Below are 20959 nucleotides of genomic sequence, written 5' to 3'. Positions count from 1 at the left end.
AAGCGTGCAGCAGTGCTTTCTGATTCCGACGACGTGCTTACGCCCGCACAACGACCTGGGAAGAAAACATGGGCGGAAGCCATGCGGAGAGGTTCAAGTGGCGCCCAGGGGCAGGGGGTGGGAAAGGGTGGCCAGAAAGGGGGGGGAGGGAAAAGGGTGCAATGAAACGATCAGGTGATAAGTCGGTAGTGTCAAGAGGGAAACCCCCTTTGTCGGTTTTAAGTGCCTGACATTGAACATCAATGGCTTGAGGTCTCAGAGAAAGTGTGAGTGGTTTAAGGAATATTTGGTGCGTCATGATGTTGACATTGTGTTCTTGCAGGAACACAATTATAGACCGGGTTATGAGTTGAAGGTGGATGGGTATAATGTGTATGTTGAGCATGCAGTCAGATTGAAAGGAGGTGTGGCCATTTTGGTGAAAGAAACTAGCCCGTTGGTTGTCAGGCATAGTGAGGGGGGAGGGGGGTGGGTGATTCGCGTGGATGGGTTATGGGGTCAGGTACAACTGACGATGGTGTGTGTGTATGGCCCAGCAGAGGGACATGTGAGGATAAAGAATAAATTCGTGAGGGACGTTCTGGTATATTATTTGCGTGGATTGCCGGGGGTTGCTGTGATAAGAGGTGACTGGAACTGTGTGATAAGGAGTAAGGATGTTGAACCGAGGGGGGCAGGGCATTGTTTGAGGATATTGGGAGAATTGTTATCCGGGGTAGGATTGACAGATGTTGAGGGAGGTGAGGTGGTGGAGCACACATTTATTAAGCGTGGGTATGCGGCTAGGCTCGATCGATTATACGTGCCCAGGACAGTCGTAATACATAGTGTGAGGGTAATGGACGTTGTATTTTCTGATCACAGGGGTGTTTTGGTGGATATAGGTTGGGAGGGGTTGCCAAGAAGGTGTAAGGGGTTTTGGAAGTTGAATGTAAAGTTGTTGCAGGAAGAAGAGTCTCGACAGTCATTTGTTCAATTGTGGGAGGAGTTGGTGGCAGAGGCGCCTGGGAATGGTGAACTGGTTAGTTGGTGGGACTCTGGCGAAATCCCGTATTAAGGAATTTTATATTCGTAGTGGGAGGGAATATAACAGGTTGAAGTATGGGTACCAATCTTATCTTGAGGGGCAGTTGAGAGCTTGCTACGAGCGTGGGAGTGCTAGTTATCCGGTGGACGATATTGAGGGATTAAAGGAGCGTATCAGGGATTTGCAAAATGAAAGATTTGATGGCGCGCGAGTTTTGGGTGGGCTGGAAGAGGTGTTATGGGGTGACAGGCCTTCGGCATGCTTGTTGAGGAGACAGCGTAAGAGAAGAGTGGCGACGGAGATGATGGGATTAACTGTTCATGTGGGGATGGAAGGGTATAAAGAGGGGCAGGTATTAGTGACGACAGAGGGTATGAGTGGTTATCTAGATGCATGGTTTAGGTCATATGCACAAAACGGAGGTATTCGAGATGAGGCTTTAAAGGAAATGGGAGGTTTCGTGCAATGTGAGATTGATGGTATAGATAGGGTAACATTAGAAGGTCCGATCACGGAAAGTGAGATTTCGCACGCTTTGTCTGGTGCAAGTTTAGGTAAGGCGCCAGGTGTAGATGGGTTGCCTAATGATTTTTACGTTAGGAATTGGGAAGTATTGAGAGGATTTTTAGTTAGGTTATTCACTGTAATGAAGGATGATGGGGAAATGGGTGAGCAGCAAAGGACTGCTGTCGTGGTATTAGTTCCGAAAGGTGGACAGACTACGGTAGAGGATTACTGAGCAATATCGCTTATGTGTGGCGATTATAAGTTATTTGCACGGATATTAGGGAATAGAATAAAAAAGGTGATAGGTAACGTAATTGACAGAGGACAATATGGGGTACCGGGTAGGACAATGAATGAAGGGCATGGAGTTCTTAGAAGTTTTATAGAACAGAGGGGGGAGTTGGGGGGTGGGGGTGTGTTGGCGTTGGATTGGCGAGCTGCTTACGATAGTGTGGAGAGGGATGCGTTATGGAGGTTCATGCGTTGGCAGGGATTCGGGAAGGAAATTATATCTTGGGCGAAAACATTGTATCAGGGGGCATCTATGAGAGTACAGGTTAATGGAAGGCTAGGTGTTAACATTCAGATGGGAAGGGGTTTGCGACAGGGTTGCCCTCTATCGCAAATATTGTTTGCGTGTCTCCAGGATCCCTTTTATAGGGCAGTTAGGTGGAGTATCACAAGTGGAGGGGCTAGTAATGAACGAGAGGGTCGGCCGGGTATTGTGGGTTATGTGGATGACACAACTGTATTGGTGAGGGATGAGAAGGATTTACACAAGGTAGGAAAGGTGGTAGATGTGTTTGGCGAGGCTACTGGGATGGAAATTAATGTGGCAAAGTCTAAGTATATGGACCTAGGCAATCACGTAAATAGAGGTGGGACTGTAGGGCGCGGGTGGAGTGTGGTGTATCAGCTATTGATTTGTGGGATAGTGTACGCTAAGAATGATAGGGTCGCACAAGAGGTAAATTCGATGCGCACCGTGGATGGGGTATTGAAAAGATTGGGTGGTTTGAGGACGGCGCAGCTAACGTTGCATCAGAGGGTCATTGTGACGAACGTCCTGTTGTATAGTAAGATATGGCACGTGGTGGCAATATACCCACTGAGGCGGCGAGAGGTGCAACGGTTGCAACATGGGATTTTCCGATTTATATGGGGATCGGGTTGTGACTGGCTAAGTAGAGGGGTGGTGATGCGTCCCGTTAGCCACGGGGGGCTGGGGCTTATACCTTTAGAAAAGCGTATGATGAGTGTGTATCTAAAACGCGGGTATTTGAGGGAGGTGGGGGCGAGGAGAGGGGGGCTAGAAAAACTGCGTATGGATATGCAACGATGGTGGGGGGGGTAAGGATTTAATGATTGGTGAGGCCATGTTGAGGGTTTTAATGACGGTGAGGGATCCGAAGCGCCTTAAATTGAGGATTCTTGAGAGGGTGGGGGGCGGGTCTGTGGTGGCGGCAGTTGAGGGGGCATACCCCATGTATGCGTGGGGGAATATCTGGAAATGTTTACGGCAATTGCGTATTAAACCAGGTGTAAGGGAGGTAATGTTTAGGTTTCTACATGGAATCTTGCCGTCTGGTGTTGTGTTATTTAATAGGAGACTAAGGGAGAGTGGGGAGTGCAAAGCGTGTGGATGTTCCGAGACTATTTTTCATGCGGTGTATTTTTGTAATTGTTTAGAAGCTGTAAGGGTATGGTTAGGTAGGGTAGTTAGGTTAGTGGGTGGGGAAGGGTTACAGGTGTTAAGGGTGTTAAGTTTAGATATAGGTGGGATGAGTCAGATGGTGGTGAATGCGGTTGCGTATGTGGTCACTGATTTTATTTATACGTCTTGGGCTATGAGGGAGGTGGGTGTGGATGAAAGAATAAAGGTGTTAGCGGCCACCATTTATAGAACTAAGTGTCGCAATAGGGATCTTTATGGGGGAAGGTGGGGGAGACAGTGTTTACTGAGGGATACCGGAGTTTTAAGTTAAAGGATTTACGGGATTTAAGTGTAAAGGGGTAGCGACGGGCTAGTTTCTTGAGCGGAGATGTGTGGATGGCTTTTAAAGTGTGTGACTGGATTTGCACTGATACATTTATGCTTTTCCTGAGTAGTGAGTGTGGTGTAGGTGGTGTTTTTACACATGTGTTCCCTTTATGTTGTGAAGATTTTGGATAGTACATGTACGTAATGTATTGGAGCACTACATCATTGTGTGTATACAAGGTGAATGAAAGGGTAGAATCTTAAAGTTTTTGTGTGTGTGAGAATGACTGTTCGTTATTGTGAGAGTGCCTTCAAAGATGTTATAGAAAGCACATACTACATGGTGTTACTAAGGTATGCCATATGAATGTATCGAATATGCTGTGATACAAAGTCCGGGGTTTCCCTTCTTGTAGGATGCATTCTGTAAGACACAATTTCTGTATACCTGAAGGTTCGAAGTTTAAATAGCTGTAATGAGTAACGAGATTGCATTTTGGCACATAAGGCCTAACATATAATGTTTCAGCGGCCTGGTTAAGATTATATAGTACATGTGTGACACTGTATGTGTAGGGTAGTGTTATATATTTTAAGTACACGCTGTTGGTTTCCCTTTGCTATTTTAATGTTTAAAGTCACATGTAAGAGTATATGTAAGGTAATATAAAAATGTATATTGATTTTGTGTAAATACACAATTTTAGATGACTTTGTTGGATCAGGTATGTATATGAGTTCAAGTAGCGGTGTATGTCATGTATTAATACTGCTATAGGGTATATAGTGTATGAAGAAGTCTTGGGTGGATTGCACCCGTGTTGAGATATAGAGTATATTATCCTTGTATGCTAGGCAAAGTTTTCATAATTGTTACTTAGAGCAAGTAGTATCCTGCGCTCTTATAGTATGTTATTGTTTTGTTGGTATTTGATGAGGGGGGGGAGGGGTACCTTTTTACTTCCAGAGTATATATGTACGACTTTATAAATGTACCTTTGGTGGGGGGTGGATGTAAAGGTTTTAATGGCATGTGGTGAGGTTTTTACCTTTAAGAATTGTTTTGTATATAAAACTTGGCATAAGATGTTTAAGTGTGCTGAAGTAGATTCTCTGGATATGTTGTTGGTACACCTGTGTGAAGTTTCTTTTTCTTTTTTGATTGTGTATACGTATGTTGTACTTTAATTTTGTTGTTACATGTTGATTGGTTTAGTGACATGTTTGCTTACACGTATAATGTATACTGTATTTTAAATAAAATATAAAAAAAAACTGATAAATAGTAATTATCTATGTTCATTTACTGTTATGTATATAATGATACATCCAAGTAAATGCAATTTTACACAATATATACATTATATATATATATATATATATATATATATATATATATATATATATATATATATATATATATATATATATATATATATATATATATATATATATATATATATTCGAATGACATCACTGATTCGAAAGCTGTCGTGATAAAAGCAGATATCACAATTGAAATGATCCTCCGAATTGCAACATCTACTCGCCTCGTTCAGAGTGTAGGCTTCAAGTCTGTCTAACCAGTTTTTTCCGAATCATTTCATAAATGTTGCCTTGCACGTCAAGCGTTCCATCCACCCCCTTCCCCCCCACACACACACATAAAAGACTCATCTTCATTCAGTCCGATTTAACACGATCACATACAATCGCTGGTAATGAAGCCTCGACCATTTAACACTTTTGTCACCCCTAGTTTGTTGTGCCACCTGAGCTGCTAGTTTATTGTGTACCCCATGTTCATCCTGTCACCCCTACCTCCAGCCCTTTCTGGGAGGACCCCTCGGCCTCCTTCCTTCTAACACGGATTGCGCTTCTTTTTTATTATAATAATAATCTACCACGGATTTACAGATTTTATCCTGTTTTTTTTTCATTCTTTCTAAATGGCCAAACTACCTCAGTTATTAATATATTCACACAAAATAGCGTTGAAACAGCAGAGCATTGGGTGGCTGGAATGTGATTACAATATTTGGGTCAGGTTAAGTGGCGATAATTTCCAGGTACAAGCACTTATATCTTTCCCTTCCCTGCACAGACCAGGTTATATTTATTAATGGTTTACGTACAGCTTTAAGCTGTACGTAACCTTTTCACCACCAGACATGAATGCTTTAATCCCTAAAATAGAGATTAAACACCTCGAGGTGTATATATCCTGTTACATTCATGGCGGAGCGCTAAACACGTAGGGGTCATACAGCTTCTAGGAATAGGAAACAGACTCGATCCAAAAGGAGAGCAGCTACAATTCCCTGGATCAAAACCCCTTCACCGGCATCAAGGCACTTATGAAGGGGAAAGGGAGAAAGCTGGAGAAGTTTCATTACTTCTTGCTGGCAGACATGAAACAATGTCATATTAGGTAAAAGTTTTGTAAACATACGGATTGTATATATTTCTTAATTAGTTTGAATGTGAACAAATGTTTTATGTAAATAGCTCTTCGTTCATGTCTATGTAGGTACAACTGTTATCCTAAGACAGGTTTAGTACTTTAGTGTAATGATAATATAAAATGATCTTTGCTGAATAACTTTTAGTTACAAATGAGGCGTTGCGTGACAGAAGGGCAGAATTATTATTATAATCAAGGGGGAAGCGCTAAACCAGGAGGATTATACAGCGCCTGGGGGGGGGGATGTGGAAGGCATTCAGGCTTAATTCGGGGAACTGGAGCACAGATCCAATTCCCTAAATCAAGAGCCCCTCACCAACATCAAGGAACCTTCCTTGAGGGGAGAAGGGCAGAAGCTAGCTATGAAGCTCACGTTACCATACTTTGTCATGAGGCTTCGAGCATAACATACAGATGCAGAAGACATTATCAATACATTCCTACAAACAGAAGAAACATTAAGGAGTCCATTCGTTCACTAACCTGGATTTCAGCCGCTGTAGTAGCACTTGATCTTTTCTACCACGCAACTCTTATTTCTTCCATTTTATGTGCTTCTGTCAAGCTTGTGGAGAGCTCATCGTAAACTTTAAATTGTTATGAGAACTTTGTAAACAACCAGTTCGACGTGAAATTTAAACCATAAAGATGGTTGAAAATTTTCGTTAATATGCATATGATAATATTATAATTTTACTCTGCTAATTATCAATAAATTGTAAGATTATTGTAGTTTGACGGTTGCTCACTAGTGTTTTGTTCCAGTAATTACGGTGATGGTGGTGGTGGGAGGTGTAGTGAGCCGACCACTGCGAAAATTACTAATTTTGTCAAGTGTGTGAAGATGACTTAGTTGTAAATTATAATGGTTATAACCATAACCATGATTTATAAAGAGGTGGACCGGTAAGCCAGCGGAAGGCCTCGGTCAGATTACCAAAAGCTCCAGCTGTGGGTTATATGACTAAGACCCGCGTCAGGAAACACTTGTCCTGTTTCCTGACAAACATTATACCAAGATGACTTAGTTGGTGTACAGCTGTGAGATGGGGAGTGTGAAGACCGATCTTCCTTCTGCATTTCGCTGTGAAAATGTAAGTAATTACGACTCGTCCTACGTGGTAGTTGTAGCTCCCTCAAGCAGTAGTTCTTTAATAAGGTTAAATAGGCAGCACAGGGCAGTGTGTGTGTGTCCTGCTCATGCCAGCTTTATCATGGACAACATATCAGGTCATTATTTATAGTTGTATGTCTGGCACGTCGCCACAATAACTGCACAGACATGTGATGAAAGTAAGAGAATGTTTTGTCAGAGCAAAGAAGAGACTAGTCTTGGAGATATAACGATTTATGATCGTACAGTATAATTACTGAATATAATCTATAAAGGTAAACATTATACTTCTGGTCTTGGAATGTTTGCACATAGTACAATGTGCATGATAAAGTGAAGTTTCGTGTATGATATATTGTGTAAAAGACCAGCTGAAATAAATTTTGCAAGTTTTAATGACATGTTAGCGCTCTCTTTGATTATAATAATAATTGAATGATATGTTAGTGTATGTCAACACTGATTTTTGTAACAATAATAGTTTCGAGGCATAAGGGTTGTATTTTCCCTTGATGTCGATAGAGGTTCTTGATCCAAGGAATGTGACGTATCCTTTTTCTTTAGATTAAGCTTGATTGCTTACCATATCCCCCCTGGTAGCTGTATGACCCATACAAGCTTAGCGCTCCTTCAATGAATAATGATAGTAACAATCCCGAGTTGTGTTGACGCACCAGACAAGGCGGGTGTAAGATGGTGACTGAATGCCCTCACTGGTTTAGCACTTTCCATGAATATAATAAGTAGAAGACATTTATTGAAGGTGGTGATGAAACTATCAGTATCAAAACGCCTTAAATTAGTTGTATTTCGGTCGCTGTGCAGTACGAGACGGGGATCCCCTTATTGCATAAGCCTCAGTACATGTGATAACAATAGTACAGAGTGCTGCGTAAATTTTTAATACAGTTAAATAACAGCATTAAAGATTTTAAGCTAATTAAAAGGGGCTTTCACAAGTTATCACATGGGAATTAATATACCGATTTCGTCAATAACAATGACAAATTTGGACATACACTACCCAAAACAAATTCAAACTTTACAATAAATACCAGCTTTGAAGCCAAGCTGAAGAAGCATAATTTTGTTGAGAGAGACTAATATCCTAAAATACACCAGAGCATTAGGTTCGAAGCCACTTAGAAACGTTAATTAAGCCAATCGGATGAGACAAATTATAGCATGAGAAACATTTAAATTTTCCCCAATTTCTTCCATAAAAAGGCAGATTGGATTCTACACAGGCCAAAATCAATCCAGATTGTTCTCTTAAGTAAGACTGACCAGCGATGAAGGATAAGCAAGCAAGCTAGAAAATTTTATTAGTTCTCTGGGTACATAACATCACTTTTTTTATTAAATGGTTTTGAGTGCACCCTTGTAATAGGCACATAAAAATTACATTATGTATTACGTTCATGAGGAGCACTTAACTCGTGGGGTTAAGAGCTCCTCATGAGCTCCCAGTACCTGGGAGGCATTCAGGGAAAGAGAGCACAGGTCCAATTCCTTGGTTCAAAAGTCCCTCACCACCTTCAGGGAACACCTCCCTTAGGGGAATCACAATATGTAGAATTAGCCTAGGATAATCGAATAAAAGTCAGACACTGTGACTTACGTCTGATCAGAAGAGGCATTCTCTAGTTATTTCAATGAAAGCAGTTTATCCAATAAAATTAGCACATTAAAAGTTACACAACCTCAAATCAAGAAGCTGCGTTTGAGGGATATATATCAGCACAAAGTTTGAAGGTGATCGGATGATGCATTGTACAGTTAATACACAACATCAAAATTTGCACCTACGCAGCCTATCCCCACAAAAACATTTCATCCATTTCATAAGATGCATCAGCCATTGAAGAAGGATATCGTTCAGATTTTTTTTATTTTAATCAGGGGAAAGCGCTAAACTCTTACGGGTTATACAGTGACTGTGGAATGGCAGGCATTCAGATTCGAATCATGGAGTGGGGAGGATAAATCCAATTTCTTGAATCGAGAGCCCCTTAGTGGTATGACACCCTCCTTGACGAAGCATACTCCTGCTGTTTAATGCAAAATACTATAATATGTCAATATCGAAAGTAACAAAATGGTACCTACACACTCCATTCACAATACCAACCTTCCAAGTAGAATACATGACTTTGAAATTTTGAAGCCGATCATAAGAGGCTTTTTAATATCGGCTGTCAATCAATTTTTGGAATGGTATTTATAAAATACAGAGGACATCTGCACCTCCGTGTGTGATAACACAGAGTTCCCCAATCTGAATTTCATGTCCAGTGAGATACATATCCTGCAGAGAACTTCATCCTGCAGTACCTTCCACACACACTAGTGTTCCCTTCACTTTGTTTCACGCGGAGTATTTTTCTTGCATAATTCCGCGTCTTTGTCTTGCACCATGAATATTGCATCTTCGTCTGGTATTTAATTAATCGTCATTCTTGTTAAAATTTTGTCTGAACTTTACCTATGATGCATGAATTATGTAATATTGTTTGCAAATATAATAAAACAGGCTATATTTTATACATATTGATATTTGAAATTATACATTAACTCAAAATTAGTTCCTCCTTTCCCAACGAAAACATTCATGTGTGTAAGAAACTCCAGTATCTGTATAAGAAGCATTCAAGTTAATAGAATAGGAAAACAATAAAGTATAGTTATTGAAATTCTTAAGAGAGGTTAGGCCGGAAAATAGTTACTTCATATTGCACAAATTTTTGGCAGCGTTAGTGTAAGTTGGTTTGTTAGTTTTGGTGCCAAATAATTTTATTTCACAAGTTTGTTCCACTGTTGTACTTGGTGGGGTGGGCAACTTTTGAGGAAAACTGCGTGCATGCGGTACTATTTGCATTCCATTTACGAAAGAGCTTTGGAAGTTCCATTGCTCGTTTGTATTCTGAACCTCTCTCTCTCATCCTGAAGATTTCCTAGCGAAGTTAACCGGGAGAGTTAGCCACGCAAGATAACCCAAGAAAGTCAGTGCGCCATCGAGGACTGTTTTGTCCTTTTTCCATCGGGGTCTTTCAGTCTTGTCTCCCTGGATACGACCCACACCAGTCGACTAACACCTAAGTACCCACTTACTACTAGGTGAAAAGGGACAGGTGTAAGGAACCATGCCCAACGCTTCTACCCTTATTGGGGATTGAACTACAGACACTCAGTATGTGAGGGTGAGCGTTGCCAACCACGCCAATAAAATACAACTGTTTACAAATGGATAACAACACTGACCATATTGCATTATCCATTTGAGAGTCATCTGTAGGGACATAGTAAATGTTTAGTGTACTTCCATACCCTCCCTAATGCGGAGGACGTCGGCAATCAAGTAGGTAGGTAGGTATAATGTTAACTTGTCAGGAAACAGAACAAGTGTTTCCTGACGCGGGTCTTAGTCATATGATGACCCACAGCTGGAGCTTTTGGTCATCTGACCGAGGACTTCCGCTGGCTTACTGGTCCACCTCTTTAAAAATCATGGTTATGATTATAACCATTAGCCACTATAAGTTTAAATTGTTAGGAAAGTGTGTGTGTGTAACCTCCCCTTTATAGTAAAGACGACAGCCAACTTGAGTATCCGATTTATATGGAATTATCCTATCTGCATCCCTTTCGTATGAAAATACAGGTGACGTCATTTACTTACAAAACCTGTTAACAGTAAATTTAATTAAAATACTTCATATTCATAATGATCAATACCTTTTAGTATTCCTGAATGATCGGTGACCAGCGTAGCGGTAATCTTGGATTTATCATAGGTGACTGATTGCCACCTGCTGGATCATCAATTTAGACACCTCAGAGGTTTACCATCAACTAAGAACAGTTACGCATTATAAAATTTCATGGCTTCCTCTATCACACCACTATTACATCTCCGTCCATGCCTAGTGGTGGTGTACCAATTAAGTGTCTTATATTTGTATATAGTAATGCATAAGTCTGTCGCATCCTTGGAAAATTTTATGGCAGTTAATTTGTTAGGTGGAAAGCATATCAGTTACACGAGGGTCATTAAGTTCACACATCACTTAGACATTGACATCAAGGATATTTTACATCTTATTTACATAATTGTAAACATATTGAGAAAATACACATCTTTGTGTATTTAACTAGAAGTAAAGTATTACATTTTTGTTACATAAAGGTATTGAGTATAAACAATTGTTAATTTATATTTACCCATATAAATTAGGTAAATATTTGACAAAAGTACATGAAATTCAGAAACACGTTGTTTAAGAAATATTACATCTACCTGTACTTTGTTAAATTAGCTAAATTAGATGCAGTGCTACCCTGGTCTGTGTAACAGTTTACAAGGTTAAGTTTGTTTACATAAACCTATAACGTAGCAGCTCATTGTGGTATAATTATCAAGAAGGTGCAGCCTATCACGTCCACATCACACATTAGAATGGAGCCCAGATAGCGGGTCAGACAGTCTGTCTGGCCCTAGGGTCGTGGAGGACCAGTGAATCACTATCACATGTTTACCGAACTTTTACCACGTTCTCCACTGTTGTTAAAGGTTATCCATCTTATCAAATGAACAGTGGCTAGAAGTAAATAGGTGAATGCAGGCCAAGAGATAGAAAGGGACCTATCTCCAGTAGCCAAGAGGAGGTAAAAACAAAGGTAAAACACAAACTCAGAAGACTGGACAAAAAACACAAGTATACAGAATAATAATTATTTCAACGAATTATTAGCCAGGAGTGTTAATAATCCAGAATAACATAAAAAAAGCTATTGTCTGGTTTATTGGAGTCGTTTGATCCTCTTTCCCAGAAAAGACTCAGGAATCGGCTAACATCCCGGTACCTTACTACTACTACGTAGGTGAATAAGGGGCAACAGGTGTAACGAAACAATCCCAGCGTTTTCACTTGTGCCAGGATCAGACTCGGATCCTCAAGATGTGAGCCGAAGGCACCACTTTAGCCACGAACTATTTCGTTCTAAGCTTTTTCGATTAAATTTAGACTTGAATTCTGCTTAGAGCGAAACGCTGTCCAAATAAAGGATTCTTCCGTATACTTGTGCCTGTCCACAACCAATTGGTGTCATGCTCTTCAAACCACAAGGGAATTATGGGCCTGTGTTTCTAACTAATTGGTAAAATAATGGAAAACAAATATTAAATTAGATAATACATCTGCAATGTCACTCATGCTGTGTAGGCAGATGATCCAGCAAAACAATATTTGCAAATTATCGTGGAATATAATTTATTTTGCACTAAAACTAACTTAGCAACATACTGTAGCTACGAAATTAGTATATTTAAGCTTAGCGTACCTTAATGCGCGTAATATTACTTAGGAATTAAATACATTTTAATTTACATTTTGCTTGTAGAGCTAAACGTCCGTAGCTTTATAAGAGGAGACGACGACCTACTTACTAGTGGAAGGTCCCACTGTGATCCTCCCACCTGCTTCGACTCGCCTGACTGCAGTATATAAGTCACATCTCTGGCCCTATGCTGTACTTCCTACAAGAGTGAAGGACTGAACATATCGATTCCAGGATGAGGGACTGATCACCTCAATCTCCTCCTCTCCTTACCCATTTCTACTTTGTATTGGACTGATGAAGCCACTGTGTGGCGAAACGTTTCTTCAGTAAAGATTCCCTTATGCTGCATAAGTGTCTCAACTCTTCAACAAGCAGTTCTGTTTGTGAAAGTTAAGACACATGTGCAACATCTGGATATCTTTATTGTAGACGTTTCGCCATCCAGTGGCTTTATCAATACAGATTCTAGGACATAATAGGAAGACAGTAGAACTATATACAAAAGATGAGGTAATCAGTCCCTCGGCCTTGGAGTTAGTGTTCACAGCATCGTGGTGGAGGAGAATCTGGAGCAAAGGCAAGAAGACTGACGTTTATATAGGCGTCAGTGGAAGGGACGGGCAGCAGACGAGGGCAGTCACTGGTAGGCGGGATTCCCCAGTGGAAGTAGGTCCTTCCCAAAGAGATGGGTTAGTTGCAGCAGCCGTGATGAAGGTCCTAGAATCTGTATTGATAAAGCCACTGGATGGCGAAACGTCTACAATAAAGATATCCAGATGTTGCACATGTGTCTTAACTTTCATATTGTCGGTATTTTATACCTTTCTTACACAGTTCTGTTTGTGGTTTGATAGTCCAGTGTGTGGGCGAAACGTTGTCAATAGAGAATCGCATTATACTGCATTTCTCCCTTTTTCTCCATTATGTTGATGTTTTATACAATTTCTCCTCAACCTTCAGTTATATGTATGATGAAATGCTGAAAAAAACTTGGTAGCGTTTGTTAGACCATAACCGTAAAAAGGTGTCCTCACCTTTTAAAAGCCCCTTAGTTGATATATTTAAAAGTAAAACATAGTCAGGTTCAAGATCTGCAATAAAATTACTCGTTGGAATATTGGACAGGTGACTTGAGATCATGAAAGGATACGTAAAAGTAGAACAATGATGATTCTCGGGCTCCAACTTTGTTTACATTTTGAAGAATGTATCTCTTGATGTGCATGCACTTCTTAGAGCAGCAGTGCATATATATATATATATATATATATATATATATATATATATATATATATATATATATATATATATATATATATATATATATACACACACACTTTCTGTACTGTACGTGTCTTTCTAAACCAACTGTACTGTATACTTACTTTGGGTATTATTATCAGTAGTGGAGTTTAGATCACATGCAGCTTTAGTGACTTGTGAAATCGACAAATTTAAACTAAGTAAACTAACTGGCAATGGAGAGAAGCCATAATTTCAAATAACGAAAGAAGTTTTGCAAGAAAAAGATATATTAGAAACTGTTTCATCATAAACAGTGGTTGAGAACTAGACTGGGATCAGTGAAGAGGTAGTGTGTGTGGTTCATCTATTGGAATTCTTCAAATATGTATACAACAAATGTATTTTAGATGACGGGATAGCACCAACATAAACTCTCTTCCTGTAAATGGGTAACTACATGCACACGCACGTTATCAGAAATATTTTTAACCAAAGAATTCACTCGTCACAAATGTCAAAAAGCTGATTATTTTCGGTATAAAGTGCAGTTTTCAAGTTTTATGGCCATGTTCAATGTTAACAGCAATCTCAGGACTTGATAAAGCTCTACACACAGCGACATGTTGTCACGATAAAATCATGTTCTGTAAAGTGTCTTCTTCAGTGTTGTCGGCACTCACTGTCTGAATCTATCTTGGCGCACACAATGGAGATGGAACGTAAGAAGCAATACACGAGACTAGTCCTTGAAGTGACAGGCCGGAGTTGTGAGGTAACACTGTCGAGACTAGTTTCACATGGCTGAAGGAATGTATGTCAAGAATGAGACAATCACGGCATGCAAAATACTTGGAAAACATTGTGGAGTAATGTTTATTAAGTGTTCTTTTTCCTATAATATTTGAACACCAATTCAGGAGCTGAAGCCTGGAACCATGAACAGAAAACAAATAACATTCTCTCAAGTTGTTCGCATGAACATTGACAATAACCACACCATGAAATATAAAAATTTTCCCTAGTGTAACTATCAAACTGAAACATTTACCCGAATAATAATTTAATATTAAATTTTACGAGCAAACATAGAATTCATCTTCTCCCCTCCCATCCACTTCCCCCAAAAAGTAAGTACCATAGATAGTTGGTGACCATCAAGTTGGGAATCCGTCATTTATTATGCAAGAGTGAAATGGTTCGAGGGTGAGAGGGTAAAGGGCATTGAGAAGTGCTAAACCCATAGGGATTATAGAGCACCTGGGAAATGGAAGGCAACCAGGTTTGACCAACAGGGACAGAAGGGTATCTCCGGTTCCTTAGGTCAAGATTCCTTCACTGACATCAAGGCATCCCCCGCTCTTTGAAGGTTTCTTGATGCTGGTGAGGGGCTTAATCAGAGGAATTGGACCGGTGCTCCAACTTCTTGGATCGAATATGAATGTCTTCCATTCCCCCCAAGCGCTGTATGACCTCTACGGATTTAGCGTTCCCGAATGCAATAATGAGTAAGAAGCAGAATATATATTATGTAGGTCTGCAGCAGAATGCTGGGTAGTATTCACCTGCGAGTAGTTGTGCTCAGCTAGTTACAAGTGGGACTTAACGAATCTCTGGATTTTTTAAAAATTTTGTTTAATATGCTTATTTAAGTATTAATTCTATATTTAATATGCACGCACGCGAACACACTCACCCACCTACAGTATGTTACACACCTACCCACGGACGCACCCACCCATAGACACCACCCACAGACACACCCCTCCCCACACACCCCTCCCCACACACCCCTCCCCACACACCCCTCCCCACACACCCCTCCCCACAAACCCCTCCCCACACCTCCCCCACATACACACGAACGAACGAACGCATGCACACCCATCCATTGGTATTAGAAGAGCAAAACTACTATGTGAGCCCACATTGAAGTTCTTTAAAGTCGCTATAGACGGGACAACTACTAAATAACTGGAGGATGCCAAATGTAATCCCAGTATTTAAGGAGGGACTAGTAGTGCTGGTCGACGAAGCTTACGAGGCTAGGCCAGGAGCCAGGATTCGACCCCACGAACATAAATCGTTGAGTATACACAACCTTTGTGAAGAAAAACAAGAATTATTGATGGTGGACAAGTGCAAAAAGAAGTTACATGTGGTATTTATCAGCCTGGTAAGACTTGCATATATGATTATTGCTACATTTTATGGAACGAAAAAAAGTTTCTTGAATATTTACCGAAAGTGTTCTGGTATTTTCGCCTTGACCATTATAAATTCAAATTCAAGTTCAGGTTTGTTTTTAAAATATTAAAAACTTAGGAATGAGACAATGTGGCACCTATTTACATAATATTTTTAAGAAACCTGTCTTACACTGTAGCGCAGCCAGGACTTCGTTCAAGGGGTTTGGTTTAAGTCAGAATTTCAATTCGGGGGCTGGGGGGATGGGGGCTTAAACATGGGAAAATGATAAAAAAATATAAGAAATAATCTTAAAAGATATATGATGTACAGTATGTGAAATTTTTTCAAGGGTGCTTTCGTGGCCACTTGTGAAAAATACTGTATATTTTCCGGAAATACGGTAATTTATAGGTAAATAGATGCCCTATATTGTATTTAATAAAAGTGTATTTTTAAAAAGAGGAGAGTCGCCATTGTTAATTTGAATTGTATACAACGTTAATGTAATGGGAAGGAATTTTCGTGCTCTAGAGGTTAAAATTGGGCTGACACCTCTCAAATAGGAGGCGAAATTGTTGGATGTGCATTCCTGCATAACTTGAGATATCAGGCGACAGGACAGGACAACTCCAGGAACCTCAGATAAGTCTGTTATGTTATAACTCTGGCCAGTTGTTATTTTCATGTATAGACAGTGAGGTTTTCTGAGTATTTATTTCCAATTTGTGCACACATACAGAGGTACAAAAAAAATACAGATAAGAGCAGTATGCCAAAGCCACTTATACTATGCATAGCATTACGGGCTGGCTTAAAATTAACTTAAGATTAACTAAGCAATGATTATTATTATTATTATAATCAAAAAGAAGCGCTAAGCCACAAGGACTATACAGCGCTGCTACTAAGCAATGATGAAATCAGTGATAAAACATTAATGTAAACAGATAACTATAAAGCACAAGTGAGTATTACAAAGACAGGTCATATGGTTGCATTCAGTTAGGTAGTGATTCTGTTTGGTAGTGTATTTAAAAAATAATAAAGTTAGATTGGGTTTTAGGTTTAACATTTATGTGATATAATTGTGAGAAACATTTAAGATATACAATTTATAATGTTCAGTTATTCAGTATTTATTTGGTTTTGGGTGAGTAAGTAATCTTTGAGAAGAGACTTGAATTTATAAACAGGTTGTGTTTCTTTTATATTTACAGGTAATGAATTCCAGATTTTAGGGCCTTTTATGTGCATTGAGTTTTTGCATAGTGTGAGATGGACACGAGGAACATCAAAGAGTGATCTGTGCCTTGTGTTATGGTCATGTGTTCTGTTGAGGTTGGCAAGGAGATGTTTGAGGGGAGGGTTAATATCAGAGTTAAGTGTTCTATGTATGTAATAGGTGCAGTAATAAGTATGGATGTTTTGTATGGTGAGTAGTTTTAGTGTATTGAATATTGGTGGAGTGTGCTGCCTGTAGTGAGAATTTGTTATCATTCTAACTGCAGCCTTTTGTTGGGTAATTAGTGGTCTGAGATGGTTAATTGTTGTTGAGCCCCATGCACAAATTCCATAGGTGAGATAGGGGTAAATAAGAGAGTGATATAGGGCCAGGAGGGCTGACTGTGGAACATAGTACCGTATCTTCGATAGTATGCCTACAGTCTTGGAAATTTTCTTAGAAATTTGATGTATATGTGTATGAAATTTGAGTCTATTATCAAGGTGGATTCCTAAGAATTTTCCCTCTGTTAGTTTTGTGATAGGTGATCCATTTATCATTATGTTAAGAGGGACATCTGTAGCTCTGTTACCAAACTGAATGAAGTAGGTTTTGTCAATGTTTAGTGTAAGTTTGTTAGTCCTCATCCAGGTAGATATTTTCTGTAATTCGGTATTTACAGTATTGGCTAGCGTGACTGGGCTCGGGTGAGAGAAGACGTATGTAGTGTCATCTGCAAATAGTGTGGGTTTGAGTAATTGCGAAGCATTTGGAAGGTCATTTATGTATAGGAGAAAGAGAAGAGGGCCAAGGAGTATGATACACACTAATCTCCAGTCAAATTGGTGAGTGATATTAAGATATTCTCCTTCTGTTATGTATATGTGTATCTATAATCATTTATTATTTTTAATATAGAGTCCACAAATTTATATATTTACCAGTATTCCTGGTGATGTATTTTTCATTTGTAATTAATAGGTCCAGAGCAACTTGTGGATATGACAGTGGTAGATATCGAAGGGGGACATTTTTTGCGACCTAGGTGTCCCAAATTTCTACTTGTCTAACTGATAAATAATAATTATCTTTGTTCATTTACTGTTATGTAAATAATGATACATTCAGATAAATGCAATTTTCCACACCACTGGTCAATATAATAGTGAAAATTAGCCTTTAATTGAAAATATATATTTACTTCTAGGGAGGCTTTAATCCCTCCCTTCCCCACGTGGTTGCTCCACTGTTTATATATACTCAATGTTTCGGGCGATTTTTTTTCAATTTTAAGTGGACAATAGAGGTAGAACTCGGGGTGGGTACCATAGAAGTGACAATCGTATAGACGAACGCTTTTGAAAATTATTATTATTATTATTATTATTATTATTATTATGTGAGTAAATCACCTGCAGGAGGCTTACAGGGCATCACCTGAATTATTACCTGCAAGTAATTTGCGTGAGGTAAGTGGGACTTAGTCACAGTAGGTCGCTGAACTGCAACTTCTTCGACTGCCCACTTTTTCACTCTCACAAAAAGCTAGACCTGACATTAAATTAATAATTATAATATTAAAACCAGCTACTCTGGTAATTAAAGTTATGTGGACTGTATGTTATTATGGTTTACTTGCTGGGTACAGAAAATATTTATATTAACCCTTACCATTTAATTACTGGAAGACAATGCTGATGGAACACACCCTAACTTACCCTAGCAGATAGGATTTACGATGGCCAACGCAAAAACTACTGTACATTATGGGCAAGCATCGCTTAGCTAAGATGTGTTGTTGGGAAGGATTCATTGAAGTCCTCTATTTTTCCATTCTCCACAAACAATTCTTGAGGTCCCACAAATTTCCTGTCCCAATTCTTCAGCAAGAACGTGTCAGCAACTTCTAAATTACGAATTAAGGCCGATATACACCAGTTTGTCCTCGGAAAACGGCGAATTATTAGCACCATTCAGTCCAGTGTTCACACATTAAGTTCAGTATGGCGTCTCCTCCCGGTGTCCCTCAGCAGCTGTTCTACACCCCCTCCCTCTCACTCGAAATTTCTCGAAAGGGTCAAATCAGCATATTTTATTACACAATTATTGTATTATTCAAATTTACACATGCTGAATTTAGGAAAATCCAAAATTTTCCACAAACACATTAGAATGTCTTTACCCTTGGTAGATAACACGGGATAGAAATGACTACCGTGTAGACAAACATTTTGCTAACATATTGTCTTTTCTCAAATGTTGTCAACAGTACACCATTTAAATGTAGTATGTCAAACTGCACCAGCAATGAACTTTTCTTCAGAGGATACACAGTCCCCTCAAGGAAGGTTCCTTGATGTTGGTGAGGGGCTCTTGATTTAAGGAATTGGATCTGTGTTCCAGTTCCCCGAATTAAGCCTGAATGCCTTCCACATCCCCCCCCCCCAGGCGCTGTATAATCCTCCGGGTTTAGCGCTTCCCCCTTGATTATAATAATAATAATAATACTCTTAAAAGTTTGAATTTTCGTAAGAGACGCCATTTTCTTTAAAGATGCATCGAAGAAATGGTGCCTCCTAAATTTACACCAGCACATTTTACACAATTTGAACACCTTTCCTTCTTTACTCCAGTGCTACCTTGAAGAGTGTTCCAACACTTTCTAACACCGTTGAGGCTTTTCATAAAGCAGTAACGTAGGATTTAGCCTCCGTGATGAGTTTCATGGACAAAAACGAAGAACACCTCAGTTTCCTGAGCCAACAAACGCAAAAAAAATAATTAAGAGCAGGAATTCGACCGATTTTGCTCACACAGCGCCTAGAAGAAAATGGGGAGACCAGATAACATCAAAAACCTTTAGACTGAAACCTGAGTCCTTGAGCCTAGGGTTTAAGTTTTCAGCGGACATCCATAAACCCAAAGAAAACATTGACCCGATTACAGGTAGTGCAGTTATCGTCTCTGTAGCTCTCCTGAAATCGTCTAAGCAATATTGTGGCATTTAAGAATCTCGCCAAGGCCACAGATATCATAATATCACCCTTGCTGACAAAGGAAAAAAATCCGTCTGTCGTTACAAGTATTTCCTTTCGTGGGATACCAAATAAATATTTAGTCAAATTTATCTCTTTGTACACACATATGCGTACGCAAAATAGTGTTGTTATTGATAAATTAGACACATGTGCAACTCTTGGGTATCTTTATTGAGGAAACGTTTCGCCACACAGTGGCTTCATCAGTCCATACAAAGGAGAAACGTGAAGAACAGGAGGAGATAAATTAGACGCATGTGCAACTCTTGGGTATCTTTATTGAGGAAACGTTTCGCCACACAGTGGCTTCATCAGTCCATACAAAGGAGAAACGTTGAGGGACTGATTACCTCATTCTCCTCCTGTTCTTCACGTTTCTCCTTTGTATGGACTGATGAAGCCACTGTGTGGCGAAACGTTTCCTCAATAAAGATACCCAAGAGTTACACATGTGTCTAATTTATCAACTTGTCGGTTCTCTGAACCATTCATCTACAATCCTGTCAGACACTGCAACTTCTTGGGGTCTTAATACTTGGGAATTCTTCACTTGCCTAACCCTTGGGCACGACCTACTTCCACACTGAACAAATGTGACACCACCTACGTCTGCTGCACCTCTCCTGCCTACGGTATATAAGCCACTTCTCCGCACATATGCTGTATTCTATTCAAGATTGATGGACTGACCACATCGACTCTAGGTTGAGAGACTGATTACTTCATTCTCCTCCTGTTCTTCACGTTTCTCCTTTGTATGGACTGATGAAGCCACTGTGTGGCGAAACGTTTCCTCAGTAAAGATACCCAAGAGTCGTACATGTCTAATTTATC

The 20959-nt window shown here is 39.7% G+C and overlaps 1 protein-coding gene across 2 annotated transcripts in view; it reads left to right on the top strand.

Annotated features, from left to right (window-relative positions):
* Positions 1 to 6759: 6759 nt before the first annotated feature.
* Positions 6760 to 20959, top strand: part of LOC128689750 (uncharacterized) — a 91607-nt gene continuing 77407 nt past the window's right edge. For both annotated transcript variants that reach the window (XM_053778184.2, XM_053778183.2), the window contains exon 1: positions 6760 to 7073. The gene's annotated coding sequence lies outside the window, so the exon portion shown is untranslated. The remainder of the gene's footprint in view (positions 7074 to 20959) is intronic.

Source organism: Cherax quadricarinatus, chromosome 22 (assembly GCF_038502225.1).
Source record: "Cherax quadricarinatus isolate ZL_2023a chromosome 22, ASM3850222v1, whole genome shotgun sequence".
Classification (NCBI taxonomy): Eukaryota; Metazoa; Arthropoda; class Malacostraca; order Decapoda; family Parastacidae; genus Cherax; species Cherax quadricarinatus.
Note: the sequence above shows the minus strand (reverse complement) of the source record. Positions and strands in the feature narration are given on the sequence as shown.